This window comes from Biomphalaria glabrata, chromosome 4 (assembly GCF_947242115.1).
Source record: "Biomphalaria glabrata chromosome 4, xgBioGlab47.1, whole genome shotgun sequence".
Classification (NCBI taxonomy): Eukaryota; Metazoa; Mollusca; class Gastropoda; family Planorbidae; genus Biomphalaria; species Biomphalaria glabrata.
Window position 1 is genome coordinate 55,829,749 of NC_074714.1, and position 25,038 is coordinate 55,854,786.

The window sequence follows — 25,038 nt, forward strand, 5'->3', positions numbered from 1 at the left end:
TCCACCCTGTTTCATCCTGTATGGCACCATAGATTTTCCTAAGAATTTTTGTTCCCAAGTATTAAGTAAATGTTCAGATGTCTGAGTCTGTGTCCAGGTCTCACTTCCATGCATTGCTGCTGGTCTTATTATGGTTTTGTATATTATTTTCTTGGTTTTCCTTGAAATATGTATTATTATTACTTGACTTTTTTAATCTTCTGTCTTGTCATTACATGACAAGGTAGTTGTTCCTTCTCTGTCATTGAAAAAGGATCTCATTTTCTTTTAACTCTAAGATTGCTAGGGAAGATTATCTTCATTTTGAAAAACAAGCCGCACACATGGCATGAAAAGGTTGGGTATCTTGAGAGTTGCCCACTTTGATAAAAAAAATTTTTGTAAGAATGTTCTTTACTGATGACCATAATCTCCTTGTCTTCAATCTCATAATGCTGCCATACACGACTTCATGCCATGAGGTGCAATAATAAATAGCATTTCACAGTCATGAATGTCAATTTCATTATCTTTGTGTCTTTCTGAGTATTTTATTAGATTTAGTTTTTGTATTTGAAGATTCTGGTTCAATGTTTTATGTATAATTGCTACCTTACTTTTGAATCTTCTATCCTGAAGGCTTTCTAAATTTAGTGATTTTACTAAAGGTGTTACTCTAGTCAAATGTGAATATTCATTTGTTATGAATCTCACTGATCTATTTTGTGTCTGTTCCAGTTTCTTAATGTTTTCTTGAGTTGAGGGGTCCCAAACAGAGGATGCATATTCTATTATTGGCCTAACAAACATTTTAGTTATGCTTAATGCTTTGTTTGATTTTTTGTTAGTTTAATCAATATGGGGATTCCATGGCAGTTTTTCATTTATCATAACACCTAAGTATTTTGCGTTTTTAGTCTGTGTTACTGGTTAACCATGAATAAGATAAGTGGAATTTATTTGTTTTAGTTTTTATAATAAGGCTCAAAAGTAAAGTAGCAATCATACATAAAACACTGAACCATAATCTTCAAATACAAAAACAAAATTTAATAAAATACTCTGAAAGACACAAAGATAAAGGCACATTCCTCGTCCCATATGCTAGGACAAATTTGTACAAACACTCCTTCTTCCCTAGTGCTATTAGAGCATGGAATGGGTTGCCTGAGCTAGCCAGGAAAACCAGTGACTTGGCAGAATTTAAGTCATTGGTTAATATGTATGACTAAATGCATGATGCGTAGGACATAATCATCTTCTTTTTTGAAGTAACGTCTGTATTATATAAGATTAAGATTAATAAGAATGACAATGATCTGTTATGACTCTGTGCTTTCAGGCTTTGTTAGCACTAGACAAAAATGACATTGCTGAGATACGAGTATTTACCAAACCTCCAGAACTTGTTCAGACAGTTCTAGAAGCTGTTGCCATTCTCTTAGGCAACAAGTAAGTGGAATAAATAAACAAAACATTAATGTTTTATACTTGGTGAACGTCTAATGACCGTGACCTTTAGTAATTCATTGCACTAAAATGTTGATTGCTTATGCAATAATGTCTTTCAGGACAGACTGGGCGAGTTGTAAAGCCATGCTGGCAGACACAAACTTCTTAAAAAAAATTTATGAATATGACAAAGAAAATGACCCAGCTGCCAAGCTGGCTAAAGTCAGGAAATATACATCCATGCCAAGTTTTGTACCTGACATTGTAGCCAAAGTTTCAAAGGTAACTTATTTTATTGTCAGAGGAATCATTAAATTATTTCTAAAAACTCATTAGACTGAGTCCCAAAAAGCCTGTGGAGTCTGGGAGCACATGAGGCGCCCTGACTGCACTCCCCGTGGTGGAGGCTGTCCAGGCCTGAGCAAGCTATTATAGCAACGTGCAGGACAGGCCACTGTCCTGTTGGTTCATATTTCTCGTGGCCATGGCCAAATTTTGATTCACTGTGCCCCCGCTGCGGGGAAGAAGAGGAAACCCTGCCTCATATTCTGTTTGACTGCCTCAGATTTGCTCATCTCCGTCTCGACAGGTCTGGGAAACCCAAAATTCTCAACCTGTATGGCGACATTTATGCACTACGCAAGACAGCAGGGTTTCTGGCCAGGGCTTTTGCAAGAGAGGATTTGAGCCTCTCAAGCCCTTACTCTAATGGAGTTTGATGATGATGATTAGACTGAATAATGAAAAAGTAAAAAGCTGGCAACACATGCATTCAATGGACAAAAAAAAATGGAGGATCTAGATTTCACAAGATGATATCTGCCTCCAAAAACTACAACATGCTCATTTAAAATGAATCAAGATCATTATAGAAGTGGAGAAAACTGATTTAAAAATCATAGAAGCACCACTACAAGTTCAAGGAGAAAACCTAGTAGAAAGAGATGATACTGTCTATATTGAAAGCATCATAAGCAAAGAGGGATGATTAACATAGATGTTTAAAATTAGATCAACTAGGCTAGTCATGTGTTTAATATTCTACAGAAGATCTGGTGTTAAAAAAAAAAACACAACAAAATGTGAATGTGAAATCATTTCTTTTATTTGGATCAGAGACTTGAAGAGTAACACAGTCTAACATTCACCCACAAATGTTGTACTAATAAAATGATCTGTCTGATAAGTTAAGCCCACAGTATGTCAAAACAACTCCACTTTTCATTGAATGTTGTTTTGTTTTGTTTGTTTTTTTGCTTCTTTTTTATTTGCCAACCAGCAATCTTCTAAGCAGAAAAACAATTTCTGTATTTGGTGTGAAAAAAAATGTCTATAGATGCATTATTGTTTTTTTTATTTAGTAGACATTATATTTTGTAATTACATTGTTTATGGAAAAGTTTCATAGTGAATGTAAATCTTAAATCATTAACTACTTATCTGAAAATATTTGTGATTTAATGTTTTGAAGACTCTTATGACCACAGAGTAATGATGGAATGTTGTTTGATAAATCTATTCTTCGTCTAGGCTTGTAAAACATTAGTCCTATGGGTTCGAGCAATTGATGTTTACTCTGCTGTAGCTAAACAAGTTGAGCCAAAGAAACAAGCGTAAGTAATTGGAAGTCAAAGGATTAAATAATTAGCTGACAAAGCATTAAATAATTAGCAGTCAAAGCATTAAATAATTAGCAGTCAAAGCGTTGCTATTTTTTAAATCATTCTAGGTATAAGTAAAAAAATATTCAATTATATTTGTTTTCTTAGACTTTTTTTAATGTAATTTTAGTGGTCATTACTTAGTAAACTTTGTACTAAATCATAATGATGTCACTTTGAACATGGGATATATATAGTTTTATTACAGAAGTATATGTATAGTTGGTATATTATTATTACAAGATGTATTATCTCTTCCCTGTCAGACTGGCTGAGGCTCAAGATGTTCTCAATGAGGTTTTAAGTGTCCTCAAAGCTAAACAAGACCAACTGGCTGAAGTGGAGAAACAAATTAAAAATCTTCAGGCTGTCTTTGACAAGAGTATGGCTGAAAAAAAAAGTTTGGAAAGAAACATGGCTGTGACTGCCGCCAGATTGAAAGGCTCTTCCAAACTGACAACAGCCTTAGCTGATGAACAAGTAGGTTATTTTAAAATCTATGAGAACTATTATAACATTAAAATATGATTCTTAGTCAGACTTGGCCTACTGGGCGTAGTTTTTATAATATCAAAGATAAATTGAAATGATCAAACAAAAATATCACCTTGAGGAATAAATTAAAGATTTGAAAATATGTGCATTCATTCACTAAAACCATATTTCCATATTGGAGATGAGACATGCATGACACACAATCTTGGAAAGAATTGTGAGACTACAATGATTTTGTCACTTTCTTGGTGTGATTTTTTTTCATATTTCTACTTTAAAAAATATACATTTCAGTAGCTCAACTATCTTTGAATCCCAAAACAACATCTCAATCTCATGATTTCATGTTGAAATAAGAAATGGGACATTACTAAAAACTCATTTATTTCTCATCTTTATCATTGAAATATTTATTCTCTGCTCCTTGAAATATTTATTCTCTGCTCCTTGAAATATTTATTCTCTACTCCTTGAAATATTTATTCTCTGTTCTGCAAGGTTGTTAAAAGTGGTAATGGATATAAGCACTCCACTACCTAAAAATACTTTCAATGGCTTTCAGATTTTTTTTTTTTACCTTACCTTTTTACCTATCCCTTAGTCTGTTGGACCGTTGGGGCACCAGGCAAGATTTGTCGACCGTCTTTCTCCATTCCTCCCTTTTTTTTGCCTTGTTCAGAACCTCTCTCAATGGCAGGCCTGTCCATTCTTTAATGTTGTCCTCCCATCGCTTTTTCTGTCTGCCTCTTCTTCTTTTCCCTGGCACTGTTCCCTGAAGAAAGGTCTTTGCGAGCCCCGTAGATCTCGTAATGTGGCCAAAGGTTTTAAGCTTTCGTTTTTTCACAATAGTAAGCAGGTCGTCATGAGCTCCGATCGCTACAGTAACCCTGTCTCTGATTTCTTGGTTTGTGATGCGGTCTTTGAATGTGATGCCTAGGATCCTTCTGTAGCATCTCAATTCCATTGCTAGGATCCTCCTCTCAAGCTCTGCATTCAACGTCCACGACTCACAAGCATATAAAAATGTGGCCATGACCAGAGAGCGCATCAGTCTGATTTTGGTGCCGAGGGCTAAGCCCTTATCTTTCCATATTATTTTAAGTTTTGAAAGGGCTGCTGTGGACTGTGCTATTCGGGCCAATAATTCGGGTTTTGTTCCCTCATCTGAGACATAGCTCCGAGGTATTTGAAGCTGTTAACTCTAGTTAGCTTTTCACCTCCAATACTGATGCCTCTTTTAAAGCCCTGATGGCTATTGGTGGCTTTCAGATAGCCTCTGACAAACAGCCTCTACCCGTTAGATGTTAGATATGGGAGAATTGTTATCACTAACTGGGGAAAATGTGTAACCAGTGCCTAAACCAGTAAGCTTCAGGCAGGAGGGGCTCATTAGCCTTGGTTGACTACCCACCTAGGAGAAGGAAAACTGAATTCAAACCTCTGCTGCCTTGCGGCTATACCCAAATATGTGAAAGGCTTTGGGAGTCTATCTTGAGGAAAAATAAGGAGCAGACAAGGCAGTTGGCAGAGCCTGCGCCACCGCATTTCGCATTCTGTATCAGCAGTTGCTGTTCCTTTGGATTCATCAGCTGTGCAGAGAAATTGGAAAATAGCTGTTTGGGTTACATTGTTCCAACCATAACTAATGCCCAGGCATTCATCTCATTTCTCATTTCCATAGTTATTTTGCAACTGAAGGAGGCCATTGTATTTATTCCCTTTCTACATCATGTTTCTTATAGGTTCGCTGGGAGGAAAGTGTTGCCAACTTTGATGTACAGTTGAAAAATGTAGTAGGAGATGTTTTTATAGCAGCAGCTTGTGTAGCTTACTATGGAGCCTTTACTTCTACTTACAGGCAAAAACTTGTAGAAGGTAAGTCTAAACATCAAAAACAATGTACTTTTAAAATGTTTAGATACAGACACCCTTGAAAACTAGTACCATTAAGAGAGCAAACTGGTCGTGTGGTATGCCTTTAGGACTGTCATCAGTTTGAACCCTTCCCACTGCTGTCTGCTTTGGTTCTCAAGAAGTTTAGATTGGTACATGATAATCTTAATTTCTGAATGAATGTCCAAAACTTAAAAAACGAAACCTTTATTAATGCAATGTCTGCTTATACCATATTAACTGATTGTTTTTTGACTAGCTTAAGTCTTGTGTTGGATACATAAATACATTTTTTAGACCTTTGTAGCAGCTTTTGATTCATTTCAGTTGTAAGTTTTCCTAATCGCCCATTAATCTTGATACATGACAACTAATCATCCTCAATAAGAAAATATGAATAGTACAAAATGAATTAGGTTTTGAAAATGGTGAAGGCTGTTTCTAAAAAATGTTTATAAAATGTTTTACATGTTACGGATGTTCCTTCAAAGATAAGGATAATCTACTTTCTAGTCCAAACCTACAGCTTTCTGCTTTTGAATTGATCATTTGAGACTGTATACCTTCCTGGCCAAACATCAAATTATACAAACTTCTTGTTCTCATAACTCTTGAAAATATTATTAGGTCTAGCTTGATTTTTCATTATTTAGTTATGCTTTACTCTCATATATATGATTTAGTAGTTAGAAACAAAATATTTTACATCAATTATTGTTAACTTAGAAGGCGCGGTGGCTGAGCGGTAAAGGGCTTGACTTCCAAACCGGTGTCCGGGGTTTGAATCCTAGTGAAGACTGGGATATTTAATTTCAGGATCCTTGGGCGCCTCTGAGTCCACCCAGCTCTAATGGGTACCTGACATTAGTTGGGGAAAAGTAAAGGCGGTTGGTCATTGAGCTGGCTACATGACACCCTCGTTAACCATAGGCCACAGAATCAGATGACCTTTACATAATCTGCCCTATAGACCACAAGGTCTGAAAGGGGAACTTTACTATTATTAACTTAACTGTATCTTGTATTTCTCACATTTAATTATTTGTTAAAAACTTTTAGAAATATTTATATTAATATATATATATGAATGATATATATTTATATTAAGAAAGAACATTTTTAAGAAAGTAGCATAACATAACCTAAATATTACCGCAACGACCAATTGACATGACTGAAATACTCTGATGTATCTAGCATGAATACTTAGATTCATTATAAGACATTTGAATGTATTTAATAATTTGGATACAAAAACTTTTCTACAGGTTGGACTAAACGATTGATTGAGCTTCAAATACCTGCAACAGAAAATATGACGCTTGTGTCAGTCTTGGCAGATATATATGAAATTCGACAATGGAATGCTGATGGTCTGCCAAGAGATGCTGTGTCAATTGAAAACGCTGTTCTTGTAACTAAAGGTCGCAGGTGGCCTTTGATGATTGACCCACAAGAACAGGTAAAGTTTCTAAGTAAACAAATAATGTTTCTAGTATGTACTTGTATTGATTAAAGCTGAGTTTTATTGTTGACACTTCTTTCAGGCCAACAGATGGATCAGAAATAGAGAGGCTCTAAATAAGCTTAAAATTATTAAATTATCAAATTCCAACTTTCTGAGAACACTGGAAGCTTGCATAAGAGCAGGTTTACCTGTTTTGATGGAGGATGTTGGTGAAGCTTTGGATCCAGCACTAGAACCTGTCTTGTTAAAACAAACCTTTATACAGGTAACATTTTTCTATTACAACTAAACATTTAAACACTTTACTGTATACCAAAATTTTCTCTGTGTGTGTAAAAGCTGTGTTTGTAAAAGCAAAAAGGTTTAATGATGGAGTTATGTCTCCTGACTTGTTACAACTTTACGTAATCTACCCTTGGACTCCAATATGTTTTGAGGGTTTGGTCAGTGCAACATTCAATTCATTTCTCCATCTATAACTAAAGTGCTTTACATTACAAGTAACATATCAATCTTTAAACTCCTTTAGGTAATTGAACCTTTTTTGTAACCTTATTGACTTTTTCAGTTATATATTCATAAGTAAGGTCACTTTTATCAAATTTGACACTATGATAATGCTTCATTTCTAAGGACTTGACAATGTTTCTTTATAAGAGTAGATCCAAAAAATTTTTTTTTTTTGGGGTGCCTAATTAGGTATATGTGAAGTAAAGCTATTGCTTGTTTTAATCCCAGAATTCTCAAAGAGATGCACAGGACTGTGTTAATGCAGAGTGTTCAGATGCAAATGTATTGTTGAACAGAGAGGAAAAAAATGTTACTGTAATCTTTTAGAACACCTGTCTTGGTTGCTGAAGTTATCAAAATATATTTTGTACACAAATAAATAGTATAGTGTTGTAGGTAACTGTGAATGAAAAAATGCGAGGCTAAAATGATAATACATAAAAGGTTAAGGATGATTTTATGGAATGCCTCCCCCCTCCCCATTTGCCAATGCTTTCAATGAATTTCATAGTGTTGTATCTGGTCTCCTTAGTGATTTTCTTGGAATGTTCCTGGTTTTAATTGAATAGAGTATATGTAGTCATAACGTATGTCCAATTAGAAAATTATTTTCTGGTCAGAGCCTACTTGTTATAATATAGCAGAGAACAGATCATCTTACCTTATCTTGTCTGCCTACCATATTTTTTTGTAGATTGAAATCTTGATAATGATATTTTAAACATTCTCGAACATCATTCTCATTATAACTATGTTATGGGCTGATTTATGATAATTTTTCTTTCCTTTTCTAAGGGAATGAACTAAGTTTTATGTTTAGCTCACAATAGATTTATAGGAAATATAAGAAAATATAAGATGGAGTTCATTTGCCCCTGAGTCCACCCAACTCTAATGGGTACCTGACTTTAGTTGTGGAATGTAAAGGCGGTTGGTCGTTGTTCTGGCCACATAACACCCTGCTTGTTAACTGTTGGCCATAGAAACAGATGACCTTAACATCATCTGCCCCATAGATAGCAAGGTCTGAAAGGGGAACTTTACTTTTACTTAGCTCGTGTCTCATGTTTACAGGAAGTATTCAATGAACAGCGTTTTGGATGTAATCTTTAAAATTAAAACAAAAGTTAGTTTATCTTGTAATATTTCTAAAAGTAATGAAGTCTATTCACATGTAAAATATTTCACATGTTCCTTCAGATTTGACGGTAATTTCATCCTAACCAAACCTCTCGCTGAACTGTAGGTTATGAATCTGGTACTATTGAGACCATCGAACAACAGTCTAGTCAGCATATCACACTACCTGGCTGCCGTCAATGAAACGATAAGGAAAAATCTTAGCATGAATAATATTATAATAAATGAAATGACCATAAATAGAATCATGATGAATCAACTAGTAATTAATAAGATTATTATAAATAAAATCAGCATAAGTGAAATTATAATTGAATTTGTCATGAATGAGCTTAAAAGGGATTGGAAGGATAGAACTTGCAGTTCAAAACTAAATTTTCAAAGTGATACCCAATGTGTAGAGTTTTAGGCCAACATTCTGATTAAATAAAAATTACTTTTTAATCTTTTTTTTTCGTTGTCTTTTTTCAGGGTGGGCGTGTGTTGATTTGCTTGGGGGATAGCGATATAGACTATGATCGAAACTTCCGTTTCTCTATGACCACCAAACTGTCTAATCTACATTACTTGCCAGAAGTCTGCATCAAAGTAACAGTTATCAATTTCACAGTCACCAAGAAAGGCCTTGAAGATCAACTTCTTAGGTTGAAAATTTCTTTTTCATCTGTTTTTTTTTTAGTTACATGCATTTTATTTTAGCTCTGGCTTAATATCCAAAGCATTCTTTCAAGACTAAATTAACCAGTCGAATTGTTAAAAAGATTTTAAAAAAAATAAGATTAGTTAAACTAAATACATTACAATTTTTATTACCAAAATAAAAACTACATTTATGTAAATGTTGTTTTATTGTTTTGATTATGAAAATAGAAATAGAAAATTTTTTTTTGGAATACAATCTGTTTTTAAATAGACTAATTTTCAATTAGGAACAGTAAAAATTTCAACTAGTTACATTTAAAAGGTCAGACATGAAAAGGTTTTTTTTTTTTCTTTTGGTTGTAGTGATGTTGTCAGTTTAGAGAGACCAGACTTGGAAGAACAAAGAAATGAACTCATCATGAGAATCAATGCTGATAAGAACCAGCTGAAATCTATTGAAGATAAATTCTTAAGTTACTTTTTGAATTGGAAGGAAATATATTGGACAATGAAGAACTTATCAATACATTGAATGATTCTAAGGCAAGTATCACATAGACCTTGAAATGTGAGAGTTTCACATGTGTGAGTTTCACTTGTTTCCATTGGTAATGTGGGTGTTTATGACCATTAAAGCATCAATCAAATGTCCCAAGCACATCTTGAGGATCTCTCATTCCTTATATCTCTCGGCAGAAGTAACACAGCACTAAAATAATTTTTTTTATAATTCCGCTAGCAGAGTTTAATATGTAATAATGATCATATAATTATAATGTGATTTAGAAAACAAAGATGTAGAAGACTAGAAATCAAACAGAAAAATACCATTATGTTTTATTAGACTTGGTTCAAGAAAAAACAATGTTCATAAAGTTAAACAAAATTCTAAGATTAAAATGGGTCTAACAATGTTACCAGAAAATTATATCATGAGGGTGTCTACCAATAAATTTTACTGCTATTGGGAAAAAATTGGTTTTAGTTGCCAATTTAAAGTAAAAACATCAAGTAACAGTGTAGATACACTTGTTGAAATAAGTTCAGATGTAAAATGTATAGCAGACATGTATTAACTAGTTTTTAATTCTGATCAACTTAAAGAAAAATATTGAATGGTTTCTTGACAGGTCACCTCAGCAGTTATCAAAGACTTACATTGAATTGTTTCTTGACAGGTCACCTCAGCAGTTATCAAAGACTTACATTGAATTGTTTCTTGACAGGTCACCTCAACAGTTATCAAACAAAGACTTGCTGAATCCGAGACAACAGAAGAAAAGATCAGTGTGGCCCGGGAGAAATATCGCTGTGTTGCTGAGAGGGGTTCGGTTATGTACTTTGTGGTGTCTGACATGGGGGAAGTAGATCCCATGTATCAATTCTCTCTCAAGTATTTTAAACAGGTAAAGGAATGGATAAGCCAATAAAATCATCACATTAGTATGTGTAATTTACATTCCTAAACCAATAAGTATTGATCTTAGTACCCAAAGTTGGTCTCTTTCAAATTGTAGTGGGCCCATGCATAAATGTAAAATTTTTAACTTTACCCATATTTACTTCATATACATTTTGCAAGTATTTAAAAAGGATATTGTTATAAATGAACTTATTGATATGGGTAAGGTTAGATGTGCATATGACACGCTCACACAGGTGACAGAAGCCATCTACTGCTAGCATTAAACCAGGATGAGGGATGGCCCTTCAAGAACACTCTACTTGAAAATAGGTTGTGATGTGGTCATGTGATTTGTCTAAAAAAGGTCTGGGGACATTCTGTCATTTCCTAGAAGGCCTTCATTGGCCCTTTATAAAGAGAAGAGGTGGCAGAGTAGTCTGGTAGAGTCCAGGTTCAGTTCAGTTCTGGACAAAACAGATAGTCTAGTATGATTCAATTAAGTAGAGCAGTACCTTTTTGTAAGGTTCTCTACAGTGAAGTGCTTGTGCAGTCTTTCAAACTTCCAACTGTACAGTATTTGACATAGTTTATTAGAGTTGATAAAGTACCCGGCAATCTGAGTCCACTGTTTCCAGGCAGCCAGATAGATAGTCATAACAATAAAAACAGATAATTTACTCATGTATTAGCACATGAGTTTTTTTCTCATATTCTTTGACAATCAGTATATGTCTTATCCAAAATATCCATTATTTACAGTTAAAGTTTGAAATACAGTGTCATTATTAACTAATTTAGAAAATTCATTATAAAATGTTTAGCTTCTTTGTGTATTGTGTTGCTGATGGGCAGAACCACTTTAAACATTACCCCTGTAAACCGATAATAATAATAACCTTTATTATCCATGAATGCTTTGCTACATGGTATATTAGATGACAATGACGGTATATTAGATGATAATGACGCCAACCTGCAACAAATTTTAGCACTGCAGCTATGGTTCTTGACAAGGCTAGATGGGATTCTTCTGTAAAATCCATTGTTTCTTTGTGATTAAAAGAATGAATTACAAGGTGTCAACATTTTTGTCATCTGTGCCTCTGTAGGGTCCGAAAACAGGACTAGGCAGTAGTCAAAAGGACCGAGGAGCCATCTGTATGAGTATGGTGTAGAAATTAGTTTGGTGTATTTTTTAGAAAATCTGAAACAAATTTGAAAAATGAAATGATGCTAGAATAGAGTAGTTGTCTCCCCTACACCCACATTACTAATCAAATTTAAAAAAAAAAAAAAAAATCTCCCTCCCCATCATCTGATTGTCTGAAAGGAAAATTGGTCCAGTCCAAAGTTAGGCAATCATGTCTGAGTTTAATTTGAATTTTAGCCTTTATTTTTCCAATGTTTCAAATGCTTAGGATTTAGTCAGAAACATCTTAACCATTTTATTATTTTAAAATTTTATTCAGCTATTTAACAATACAATCTCAACCAGTGAGAAGTCCGATGACCTTCAAACACGACTGGACATTTGCTTAGAAGAGACTACAGTATGTATTTACAAGAATGTTTCTAGGTAATTCTTGTATTGTTACCTGCATTGTGTCTCATGGTTCCAGTAATATTGACATTACTGGAATTGGTGTAATGCAAAAAAAGCACTCCACTGCCTATAAAATGCTTCCAAAGGCATGCGTCTCAACTAGCCTCTGACAACTAGTCCAACTCAGATATTGGATCCGGCTTGAACTGTGCTCTGTAAAGAAGAGCACTGGTGCTTTAACAAGTAATCTTCAGGCAGGAAGGGGCTCCTTAGCTTGCTGGCTACCCACCTAGGAGAAGGAAAACTTTAATTCAAATCTCTACTCATTGCAGCTATATCCAAACATGGGGAAAGTTTTCAGGAGTCAACCCTGAAGAAAAATCAAGAGCCAGTGACCCTTGGGTAGCTTACAGTGCTACACCCTGGCAGAGTCTGCGATGCCGATAAAATTTACTCCTTAACTTTATTGGCATTAACCTTCATTTGGATAGATCAGCTGGTTGGGAGGGGGGGAGGACTGCTCCATGTGTGACATGGTTCCAATCATAGCCTATGTATTCATCTCAATTACATGAGACCAATAGTTGTTTCATGACTGAAGGAGGCCATAAAATAATCAAATGTATCTCATAGTGCCTCTAGTATATGGTTTTGTGGGTCATGCTTTATTTTGTAGTATGCTTGGTCCCCTTTCACATCCTTCAGATGCAGATAATGCAAAGGTCATCTGTTTCTATTACTGATGGTTAACAAGGGTGTTCTTAGCTAATGTCAAGTACCCATTATTTATATTGTAAATCTTAAAGAATTCATTAACTAAATTAACTTTGATCTTACTTACAGATTAATGTGACATGTGAAATGAGATATTCCTCTAGTGGTTGCTTTGATTTTCTTTCAGAGGTCTCTTTGAAAAACACAAGCTTGTATTTTCATTTTTGCTTTGTTCAGAGATTATGAAAACTGAAGGGGAAATAACTCCCTTGGAGTGGAATTTTTTTCTCCGTGGACCTATTGGAGGTATAGAGAAGGTACTAGACATTTTGATTAATATTTCTCTTCTTCTCTTATTTCAACTTCATTTATTTTAGGAAATGCCTTCACAGAAATGAAATGACTTTCTAGAGATCCTAGAGATATATAAATATGTTATCATTTTATTATATACATTAGGAATAAAAAGTTTTAAATAATAGTACACTTGTATGGAATAGTGATTTTCTGTGACCGTGGCTGTGTATCAATGATTAGCCTCTTTATGCAGAAAAGTTAAAAAGGGAAGATTGTAAATTTCAAGAGATGTAAAATGCTGAATGCCACAGAATTTTCTGTACATCTTAAAGATTGTAGCTTATTCAAATCAATTAGATTTGAGAGTTTAAATTTATATAACCATTGAGAATCAACACACTTTGTCACCACTGACAACTTGACATATTTATGGATTATTTAGAATCTCACTGAAAGACTTAGACTTAGGTCCTCCCGCGCCGTTCGGCGCATTGGGCGGCAAGCTGTCTCCATAAAGATCTGTCACTGGCAATGTCTGAAGCCTCCTCCCACCTGGTGTCCACTGTTCTGAGGTCCCTGTTTGCGCTTTCCTCGTTTTGGCTTCCATGTTATCACAACTCTTGGTGTGCGTAATTCATTTTGACGTAGAACATGTCCTGCAAACCTCATGCGACGCTCAGTCACAACCTCACTAAGTGTTCGACTCCCAGTTCGGCATAGGATTTCCTTGTTTAAGACCCGATCTGTGTAACTGACTCCCTGAAAGAGGAAGGTTAAACAATTATAGAACACACAACTTCTATCAAAATAAAAACTTTTTTTCTTTTTTTGTAATTAAAAGCCATTACATTTTCTACAGCAAAATGTCCCCAAACCAGAAAACACAACGTGGCTTCCATTAAATGTTTGGAAAATGGCCTGCGAGATGAGTGACACATTTGAAGACTTCCGTAACATCCATTATGATTTGGATAAAACACCTGTATGGATAAGACTGGATGAAGGCCCTGAGGTAATGATAATGATAACAAAATGCATTACCCATATAAAAAAATATTAAAACAATCAGTCTCAATCAAACTGAAGGCTACATATCTTAATAATTAGGACATCTTCAAAAAAGATCGTTTCATTCTTTGAAATCTGTCTCTTTAATCTATTTGTACATAATAATGAGAGATTTAACTCTGCAAAGGCATTGTTTTTCTGGCTGATTCAGGCATCCCATTTCAGGCATAGGAAATAAATAGCACTTTTAAGAATTTGTCCTAGCATTTGGAATGAGAAATATGCCTTAATCACTTGTCTTATATTAAATTGTTTTATTGTGATTTTAAATTATACAAAATATTTTACAGTTTGTGGCATAGTAACCATGGCACAAATGGGTTCCGTGAGCCCAGGCTCATTACCAATAGGGGCCCACAACAGCTCTTAAAAAAAAAGAATGTGTTTTGATGTTTTGAATTCTTACATTATTTTATTTCCCATTAATTCTGTGATTATAATTTTTAAATTGTCTGCAGTATATTGCAATTTGATAAAGAAACTGATGGGGCCTCCATACAGGATGACTAAATTTAGTTTTGTCATTCTAGATTCATTGTTTTAATACTGTGCCCAAGAGACTCTTGCTACCCCTTCTGTTTACTCTGTAATGCTAGCCAAACACATTTTCTGTAATAGTATGTAGCCTGGTGAGCCAATACACATAAAGCGATGAACAATCAAAATAAGCACTATATTTCTTATGGTCCTAAAGAATTCACATTAGTCTAAACACATTTGGATGAACCTATAATAAAAATCTGTCGTTGAAATCATTAATGTATACTGTGTACAGCTCTCTGTATTTTAGTTCACGTGTTACTGAATTAGACTCAGATGGCGAGTCCAGTCACATTTATTGGGTTGGTCAGTTCTTGGCTTCATATCAGGATTTCCTGACTACAAAATCACTCACGAAGCTCTATTGCTATCTTAAAAAGCTGAACACATGGACCAAATGAAGATCGTAAAATAAAGAGCAGATAGTTGCTATCTTTGCACCAAAAATGCAACAGCTTTTGTTGAACCTTATGATGATAATATTCATGAGGTCGAAATGCATTTTATTGATTAAGCCAGTTACCTGATGAAAAAACAACTGCAAAAGTGCAAACATAAAAAAAAAACAAAAGCAGAAGATGCAGATTAAGGAGACGCCCACAAAAATTCAGACTTAACAAACAACCAGCAAGCTTGCAGACAAAAGAAACAAGCATGAAGATTAAGACAAGAAACAATTAGCAGAAGATGCAGACAAAAGAAAAACACCTTCAAGATACAGACATAAGGTACAACAGACAGAAGATGCAGACATAAACCTTTAAATTCAAGAGTGTAAATTTGAGCCTCCAACTAGGAACAATTAAGTGACTTGGCATCTTTCACACAAAAATTGTAGTGCTTGTGACAATAACAAAACAATAGTGCCTTGTGACGATAATAAAGTTTTTTATTTCACTTTCTCTAGTGGGTATTCCCATTTTACATAATGATTTATCAATCTATGTAAGCAATGGACATAAAGTTTATACAATAACTGTTGGAAATAAAGAAAATGAACAAGATAACAATTATTTTGGTGTATGATTAGTTTAGTTCTTTCCTTGTAAATCCTAGGCACAATTTGAACCGAAGGGGGTCTGGGGTGAAGGTTATGAAAATGATTTAATGTATCAGTTGTTGTTGTTATGTAAACGTGTGCTTGTAACTATCCATAAGAATGTGTTCAGCAAATATTAGAGATGTGTGTTGTGTAGTCATTCAGTGTATTTTGACTCTATTGTACTATTATGTTCCTAACAGGAGGCAAGAGAAAAAAGTGTTTTTCTTTACAATAACTGTTAACAGAATTTTAAAAAGGCTAATTTTATTAACAAGGATGTATTTTATATTCAGCTTGACTTGGGCCTTTAGGTCTAGGTTTTACAATGTTATGAATGCAAGAAGCTTGTGAAAGTTTCTGCGTTTTAAAATTGTATAGATTATAACTGAGAAAGCATGATTTTTTTTATATCAAAAACTTTAGGTTCGAGCCAATCCTCCTCCGGAGCACTATCTCTACGCTGTCTTGGATCCCCCTGAATATAACGATGGTGATCTGCCTCTTCCAGATAGAGTTAATGGAAATTGGAATGATCGCCTGACAGCTTTCAAAAATTAATGTTTGTTAAAGTTTTCCGTGAGGAAAGGGTGAGTTTTCAATTAAAAGTTTTGTTGTGTGCCCAAATGAAAGAGCATCATACTCACGTCTTACAAACCAGTACATAGACCTACTATTCTAACGGTGAAACTGGCAAATGGGATCAAAGGATCTTGCGCCATAGCCTTAAGTTTTCTTACCTTGGTCATAGTTTAAATATTAGATCTATGTTCTGTGGCACAGGTTCTCTGTAAAATCACATCACATCTTAGATCCCTGGGTTAGGGCAGTCAAATGGATAATCTAGATCTATGGCCTGCTAACCAAACTCCTTCCCAGTTAAAGGCTCATTCTGGCTTTTTACAATATGATGAATTAAAAACAATGCTTACACTCACAATGTTCAAATGTTTAAAAGGAGTTGATATTCTCTGTAACATGAATTAACTTAATGTTGAGGTAGAAAGACTAATGGAATAGATCTAGATTAATCTAAATTGATACCAGGGTTATCCTTCAATGCTAATAGATATCTTGGGGCTATTGAGATTGTTGATCCATTGAAAATGATAGAAAAAAGTAGCAGTTAGGATCAAAATAATCTTCTAACTATAAAGCACTGTGTGTAAATTTTTTTCAACAAAGATATTTTTCTTGGGTTTTATGTGAAAAAAAATTAATTATATCCTTTTTGGATTTATTGTTAACTTTTATATTATGTCAATTCTGTTTTTATCCTAGACAACATTTGCAGTGACAGAGTTTGTTTCTGAATGTTTAGGGAAACAATTTGTTGAAAGTCCTCCTGTCACATTGCCAGAACTCTATGAAAGTGTGTCTAAGACTACTCCACTGGTCTTCGTTCTTTCTCAAGGATCAGATCCAATGACATCATTTCTACGTTTTGCTAAAGATATGGGAGTTCATGAAAAGTAAACACAGACATTTTTTCAATAAATATATTCATTAAATTATTTTTCTACCATAAATGTCTTCTTTAACTTAAGCTAAATTCTATGGGAATTTAAATATGATTGTTATGGAAAAGAGAAACATAAAGCTTACATGGAGAAACTGCTGCCATTTTTGTGACATCTTTATTGTCTGGTGTCAGTCTGTTGCCCTTTCATATCAGTTAGTTACTTCTTGAAAATTAAGTTTTAACCAAAACAATTAGCTTCTTTTCAACATAGGGAACTAGATTTCTTTGTAACACTAGCTTTTAATACAAGTAGATCTACATCATCTCATTCACAAAGTCAAGGCTCTAACTCTAGTTAGACTGAGAGTTTCTTATTACAGTGTTCCCCCTGCTTCCTCATTTTCCAAGAGTTTCTGAAATCTCAAATTTACCCATATGACTGAAACAGTTCAGCTTTGTCTTTTCACATTATAGACTTGAGAAGTTCCTCCTTTTTTTTGTCATCCAAAGTGTTGACTTGTAAGAGTAAAAACCCAGCATTTTTCTGTAGCATTTATTTGAATTTTTTCTGTCTGTGTTCAGTATCCAACTTTCACAACCATGTGGGGGTTCAGAGACCACTAGAGAAGAATGCAGTTTTAATTTGGTTGGAAGCTGTTACTTTTCCAGATTCTCTAGTTTGCTCATGACAGCAAATGCCAAGCTTAAAAGGGTTTTTATTTCTTATTGATTTGAAGTCCATCTCTTCCAATGTTTGACCATAGGTATTTAAATGAGTCAACTTCTTCTAATGTTAGTTCGTTCGACTGTACCCCAACATCCTCAACATCTCATTATATCTCCAGCACAAACTAGTATTTTGAATTTATCAGCACTGATTTCCATGCAGACTGCTCTAGTATACAGTTTTGAAGTAATATCTTGTACCTGGTCTGAAATTTCCCCAATGAGGTCTATATCGTCTTCAAACCCGAGATGGACAAAGGCTGCCCATATGGTCAAGTAGGAGTAAATCCTTCTTGAGTTTCCATCATAATATGCTTCAGAAATATGTTAATAAGAGCTGGAGAGAGAATGCATCCTTACCTCACTCCAATGGATGTCCTAAAACTTTCTCCAACTTGGTTGTTCAGAAGTATTGAGCTGTTTACCTTAGGGTATAGGGCTTCGATATTATTGATAATGTTTTTATCCAAGCTGAACTCCCCCATCACTTACCACATACCATGATGCCAAAACCTGTCAAACGTTTTTTTTTTAAATCTGTGAAGTCGTGTACCAGTTTATTTAGCTGTTAAAGACATTTTCTCCTTTAACAGTCTAATGTTAAATATATGTTCAAGAATGCTTCTACCTTTGCAAAGGACCTCCTCAACTTTTGAGTCTGTTGAAATTATTTTCAGCATTATTTTGCTTGGATAACTATTAGACTTTATCGTTCTATAGTTTGTTTGTTTTTTTATTGTCTCAAGTTTTCTTTCTGGAGCAGTGGAATAAAAAAAAATTTGGTTCTATTCTTGTGGCAATATTTTTTTTAATCCCATATTTTCTGGCAGATAGTCCTAAAAATTTTGTTATATTTGAGCCATTGTATTTTAAAAGTTCTGATGGTATGTTATCCCTCTGATGATACAATATAAATACCATCAGAAGGATAGAAGTGTTACTTATTTGAAACCTATCAATTTTTTATTTGTTTTATCTTTATACAGTTTAATTATATATTTGATAAATTCATCTTTGTATAACTTTTAATTTGGAGCAAGCTGGCTAAGGGAAATTTCTGTGGCATTTTACGTCAGGAGAGACGATCTTTTCCCTTTGCAACATCTTGTGTGACTAAAGAGGCCAATCCTTGATACACAGCTGTGATCGCAGGTTGGGCATATGTGATCACCAGGCGCCATTGCATTATCACCCTTCTTTCTGCTTCTGTAGTGTATGGCATCTGCAATCCGAGACCCTTCCTTTATGCTCTCTCTTCTTGTAGATCTATCCAAAGCTACTTTTTCCAAGCTGCTAGTGTCGATTTTGAAGAGCTTCATGTCACGTTTGCATACATCCATATAACGTAAAAGTGGGCGACCAGCGGCTCTCCTGCCTTCTATTAGATCACCATACAGAATATCTTGTGGAAGTCGATCTACTGGCATTCTATGAACGTGGCCAAGCTAGCCAAGGCATCTGCTGCTGATAACAGAGCGCATGTCCTGGCATCCTGCTCTTTGTAGCACTTCCTTTTGGTTATCCTATCTTGCCACCTTATTTTAAAGATCCGCCTTAGGCATCGGAGGTGGAAGACATTCAGCTTTTTTTCTGCCATGAGTAAGTTGACCAAGTTTCACTTCCGTATAGCAAGGTGCTCAACACACAGGTCCGGTAGACTAGGGCTTTAGTATTGTTAGTCAGCAATATGTTGTCCCACACTCTTTTCTGCAACTGTGACATGGTGGCCATTGCTTTGGCTATCCTGTTGTTAATGTCTTTATCCAGTAGAGTATTGTTGGATATGATGGAGCTGAGATAGCAAAAGTGATCCACAATTTCTAGTGGTTGGCCATTAATGTTTACTTGAGGTGCAGTATTTGTGTTCTGGACTAGTATCTTAGTCTTGCTTTGACTAATGTTTAAGCCTAACTTCTGGCTAGCAGCAGATAGTTTGTCAACTAGGAATTGAAGCTGAATATCAGAATCAGCAACAATAGCTGCATCATCAACATACAGGAGTTCCCTGATAAGTAGCTTCCTAACCTTGGTTTTTGCCCGCAGCCTTGATACATTAAATAGTTTTCCATTAAATAGTTTTAATGTATAATTAATTATTGCTTAATTACATGGTGGTTGTTTTTTTTTATTAACTCCTCATCACATTTAGAAAGTAATTTGTAGGTTTGATTCTTTATTTTAACTATTCACTTATAGTGTGAAATCAATTTCACTTGGCCAAGGTCAAGGTCCAGTGGCAGATACAATGATCAAGAATGCAACCAAATTTGGTGACTGGGTTTTTGTACAGGTAAGGAACAGAAGCTAGCATTTTGTTTTCTTCTTAGACCTTTCCAATTGTCATTTTCAAAAAGTATATAGGTAACTGTTATATTATAATCTCTCCTAGCCATTGACTAAACAGAAACCAATGTTTATTATTTTTGAATAAACATAGATTTTTTTTCCCCAGATTTATAAATATATCAATTAAAAATTTGATTGTATTATTTTTAAAAGACTTAACATTTTTTGCGTTAAAAAGTTATTTAAACCAAAACATTTAGTTTAAATTTAACTGATAAAATTCTTTTTAGAATTGCCATTTAGCCGCTTCATGGATGAATGCCTTGGAAGACATTATTAAAAATATCCAGGAGACCAGTTCACTTTTACACAGCAACTTTAGACTCTATCTGTCTTCAATGCCTGCCAAACATTTCCCTGTCAGTGTTCTTCAGAATAGTGTCCAAGTCACTAATGAGCCACCTAAGGGCATTAGAGCCAATCTAAGAAGGGCATTCATAGATATGTCAACTTCATTTTTTGAAGACCACTGTAAGACTTTTTTGTTTTTGTTAGAAAATTGTTTAATAATTAACAATAAATTCCAACACTATAATAGTATTGAGAGATGATAATGTAGTCCTCTGTGTTAATAGTAATAATGTTATTTACACTATGTATTGTGTATGGATTATTATAGTGTTGGTTTAATCCTGTGCACTCCCAGGGGAGCATAGGGCCGCAGCCACACCTCTCCACCGAACTCGGTTCTGAGCAGCTTTCTTCATCTGCTGCCATGTCATTCCAGTACCCTCAGCTTCACTGATGACTGACCTCTTCCAGGTTTCCTTTCCTTGTGGGTTCCAGTCAAGTGCCTGCCTTGCAACATTAGTAGCTGGTTTTCGCAGGGTGTGTCCTATCCAGCTCCATTTTCGTTTTGTGATGTCTTGGGCTATGGGCTTTTGTCTAGTTCTCTCCCACAAATCGATAGCAGTTATCTTTTCTGGCCACCTAATTCCTAATATGCGGCGTAGGCATCTGTTAACAAAGGTCTGGAGCTTTTCCATATTTGTTATTATAGTGTAGGTTGATGGATTTTTTAATTTAAAAATGACAAAAAAAAGACATTTTAAAGATTAGTAATAATAATGACTGACTTAACTTGTGTTATTGTTTCTATATAAATTTTAAAAAAAATTTATAACAGCTCTGAGAATGGACTGGAGGAAGATCATTTTTGGCATTTGTTTTTTTCATGCTGTTATTCTTGAGAGGAAAAAATTTGGACCATTAGGCTGGAATATTACAGTAATGAGTCATGTTAAGACTGTAGAACTGGGATATTACAGTTAGAGTGTAGAACCATAATATTACAGTAAGAGTAATGTTAAGAACTGGAATATTATCTATTAGTGTAAGGACCCATTCAATTTTTTTTGTTTTTTAGATACTATTAAAGCTATTACATAACAGACATAAACTCAAGTGTTAAAATGACCCATTAATCTAAAAAAAAAGTTTTGAACAGATAGGTCTAAATGTTCTTCTTGAATGTAGTAGTGAAGCAAGCTGTTTGTCTGAGATCAATGGGGAGTGAGTTTGAAACCTTTAGACAAGCACTGAAAAGGCCCACAAACTGTAACTTTTTAGTGACAAACATGTCACATTGAGTCCATGGACTGCAGAGCTCTCTCTCTAACATATGGAGTGATCAGTTCACTAAAGTAAAAGGACATTCTTAGTTTTGTAGTCAATTCTTGCATTCAATGGAGTGTACACAAGAGAGCAGTAGCAGAATCACTTCTTGTTTTTCATAGGACCATTCATGCAGCATTGTTCTGAATTTGCTCTAGCTCAGCGGTTCTCAACCTTTTAAGGTCGGCAACCCCTTTTAGAATCCCCCACTCTAACGTGACCCCCCCTTAACACACACACACACAGCAATAGAAGAATAGAAAAAAACAATCTATATTTTCGATGGTCTTAGGCGACCCCTGGCAAATTGTCAATCGACCCCCAAGGGGGGTCGCGACCCACAGGTTGAGAACCCCTGCTCTAGCTGAATGATGTTGTTGTCCTGTATACCTACCTGCTAGCACGGGATTGCAGTAGTCAAGGCAGGAGAGTATGAATATCACAGCTAACTTTTTTTTGTTGACTCTGTTGTCAAATATGGTCAGATCTGGCCTAATCTGCACAGCTGCAGATAGAGATCTTTGCAGAGCTGACTTATGTGTGGGTCAGAAGAAAAGAGTTGAGGCAAAGAAAACTCATATTAGCTTAATTTAAAGAACTAAGCCACGAGCTAGCACCAGTGCTCAAAATACTTTTTCAGGTAACACTTAATCAGGGTTAGGTACCTAAGATTGCAAACTAAGTGGATAAAAGAAACCTGGCAGTTCATGATGAGTAGGGAATCTATACTCTCTACATTTGTCATGTAGTTTTCTTAATTGCTTTTGTCCTCTCTTTATTCATAGTAATATATATATATATATATAATCCGTCAGTCATGAAAATGAATGCTGTAGTAGTATAGTGCTTATTGCCATTACCACTACCAGCAAAGAAAACCTTACAATATGAACAATGAAAAGAAATAGAAAACCAATCACAGCCACATGTGTCATGAAGTTATTTAAAAAAATAAGTTATTTATGTTAAAAAATAGCTGGAAAAAAAAACCAGTGAGGCCCTAAAGAAAAAGCTTAAGAATTTTGGGGTAGAGAATAAGGGTTTCTTTTTTTTTTTCTGTGTTTCTATTGCTATTATTAGAACTTAATGTTTGCTATTATTATTATTATTGTTTTTAATGTTTGCTATTATTAGAAATTAATGTTTGTTTTTTTTTCCAAAAGAATCAACTTGTTTATTAAGGCTTGTCCCATTAAATTAATTATGACATGAAGCTGATATAAAATAATAATTTGACGAGAGTTGGCCTTACTTAATGCTAATTAGGCATGGGGCATCTGACTGTTAAGATTATTAAATTTCATTTAGTGCTGGATATTCAAAAATAAATCTTTTCTCTAGGTTACTAGGACAACATTTTGTTAAACATTTATAATTGTCTAACAACCTTTTTTTTTCGAGAAAATTCATCTACCTGGTATATTGAAAATACATTTTTTGACCTTTCCTTATAACAATTGTGAAAGACTATACCAGTATAGAGTCAGAAGTAATTGAAGCTGGATGATTACTTATATAATATTGTTATTAAATCTTATTTGGATAAAAGATTCCTGGCAGACATTAATCAACTGGCAAAGGAAGTTGTGTATTAGAAAAATGTATTCCCTGTGCTGTGTAGAAAAAAAAAAGAGAAAGAGATAAAGAGATAATCAATGTTTGAAAGTAATAAGAGGCTGTATTATGGGAGTAGCTACTGTGATATATGGTAGACTAGATTTGTTCAATTTAAAATAGAAAATGCAATTAGGGAAGAAAAATGTGTTTTTGTTCAGTACAGACCATCCTGGCAATGCAAGTTCTAAAATTGGTGGCTCATGAATATAAAAAAAAAAAATGCTCAACACACACAAAAATATAACAAACACACATATAAAGTATAAATATTTCTTGTATTTTTTAAAAAAGAAAATGTTCAGCATCAAAACATGCAGCAATATGGACCTGTTAATTAAACAACTAATAAATCATAATGAACCTAACACAGTTAACAATAATGATATTGTTGTGTCTCTCTCCTTTGTTTCTTGATTGAAATCAAAACAGCTACCACCAATTGGGAGAATGTGGCAACTCAGATTCCAAATAGGGTGATACTTTATTGAGTCTAATGTATTACATGCCAAATAGTGTACTTTATTGAGTCTGATGTATTACATGCCAAATAGTGTACTTTATTGAGTCTGATGTATTACATGCCAAATAGTGTACTTTATTGAGTCTAATGCATTACATGCCAAATAGTGTACTATTGGCGACACAAAATTTCTAATTGAATAACTGTTGTACTGTACTGATCTTGTACTGGACTCCACTGTGCTAGACTGTCTTGACTCTGCAACTCTCTCTCTCTCTCTCTTTATATAGGGTTTATGAATGTCACTAATCCTCTCTGGATGATCATTTCTTCACTTTCCTAAAGTAATTTATTTCAAAATATTATCTTTTTAGAAAAAAAATGTATGTATACAGTTTTTCTTATAAATAAGTCGTATCTATTTTTATTTTAGTACGCTTTTAGTGATAGTGACAGAGAGTGTGCATTGCTCAACATGGAAATGTTTTGTAAAGATGGTTACATCCCTTGGGAGACACTGATCTATATAACAGGAGAGGTAGAGTATTGTGTGTATTGTCATTTGCGCAGCATGAGATATAAATATTTTAGTTTCTTTCTAAAACACTAAGCCAAAAATATTTATCTCTTGACTTTTCATGACTTTGTTATAAACGTGTAATTAAAAAGAAAAATTTTAAAGGAAATTATTGTAATAGTTTGAGACAACTTAATTAATAATTTTGTAATTGAAATTGACCAGACATGGATGCCCACTTCATGTGGAGTGAAAATGACAAAACAGTGCACATTATATCAAAAATGGTTATAGACTTTCTATATGGATTTTGCTCAGCAGCTAGACATGCAATATCAGGCTTTGAGACCAAGCTGGATTAAAGGAGAAACAGAAGTGGGCACATCTTTCTAATGATGCCTTAGCTAAATTGAGTCAAGAGAGAAAAGTATCATTTTGTCATTAGACCAC

The 25,038-nt window shown here is 34.5% G+C and overlaps 1 pseudogene; it reads left to right on the plus strand.

Moving 5' to 3' along the window:
- The window catches only part of LOC129925991 (dynein axonemal heavy chain 6-like), a 60,640-nt pseudogene that overhangs the window by 20,886 nt on the left and 14,716 nt on the right, over positions 1-25,038 (plus strand).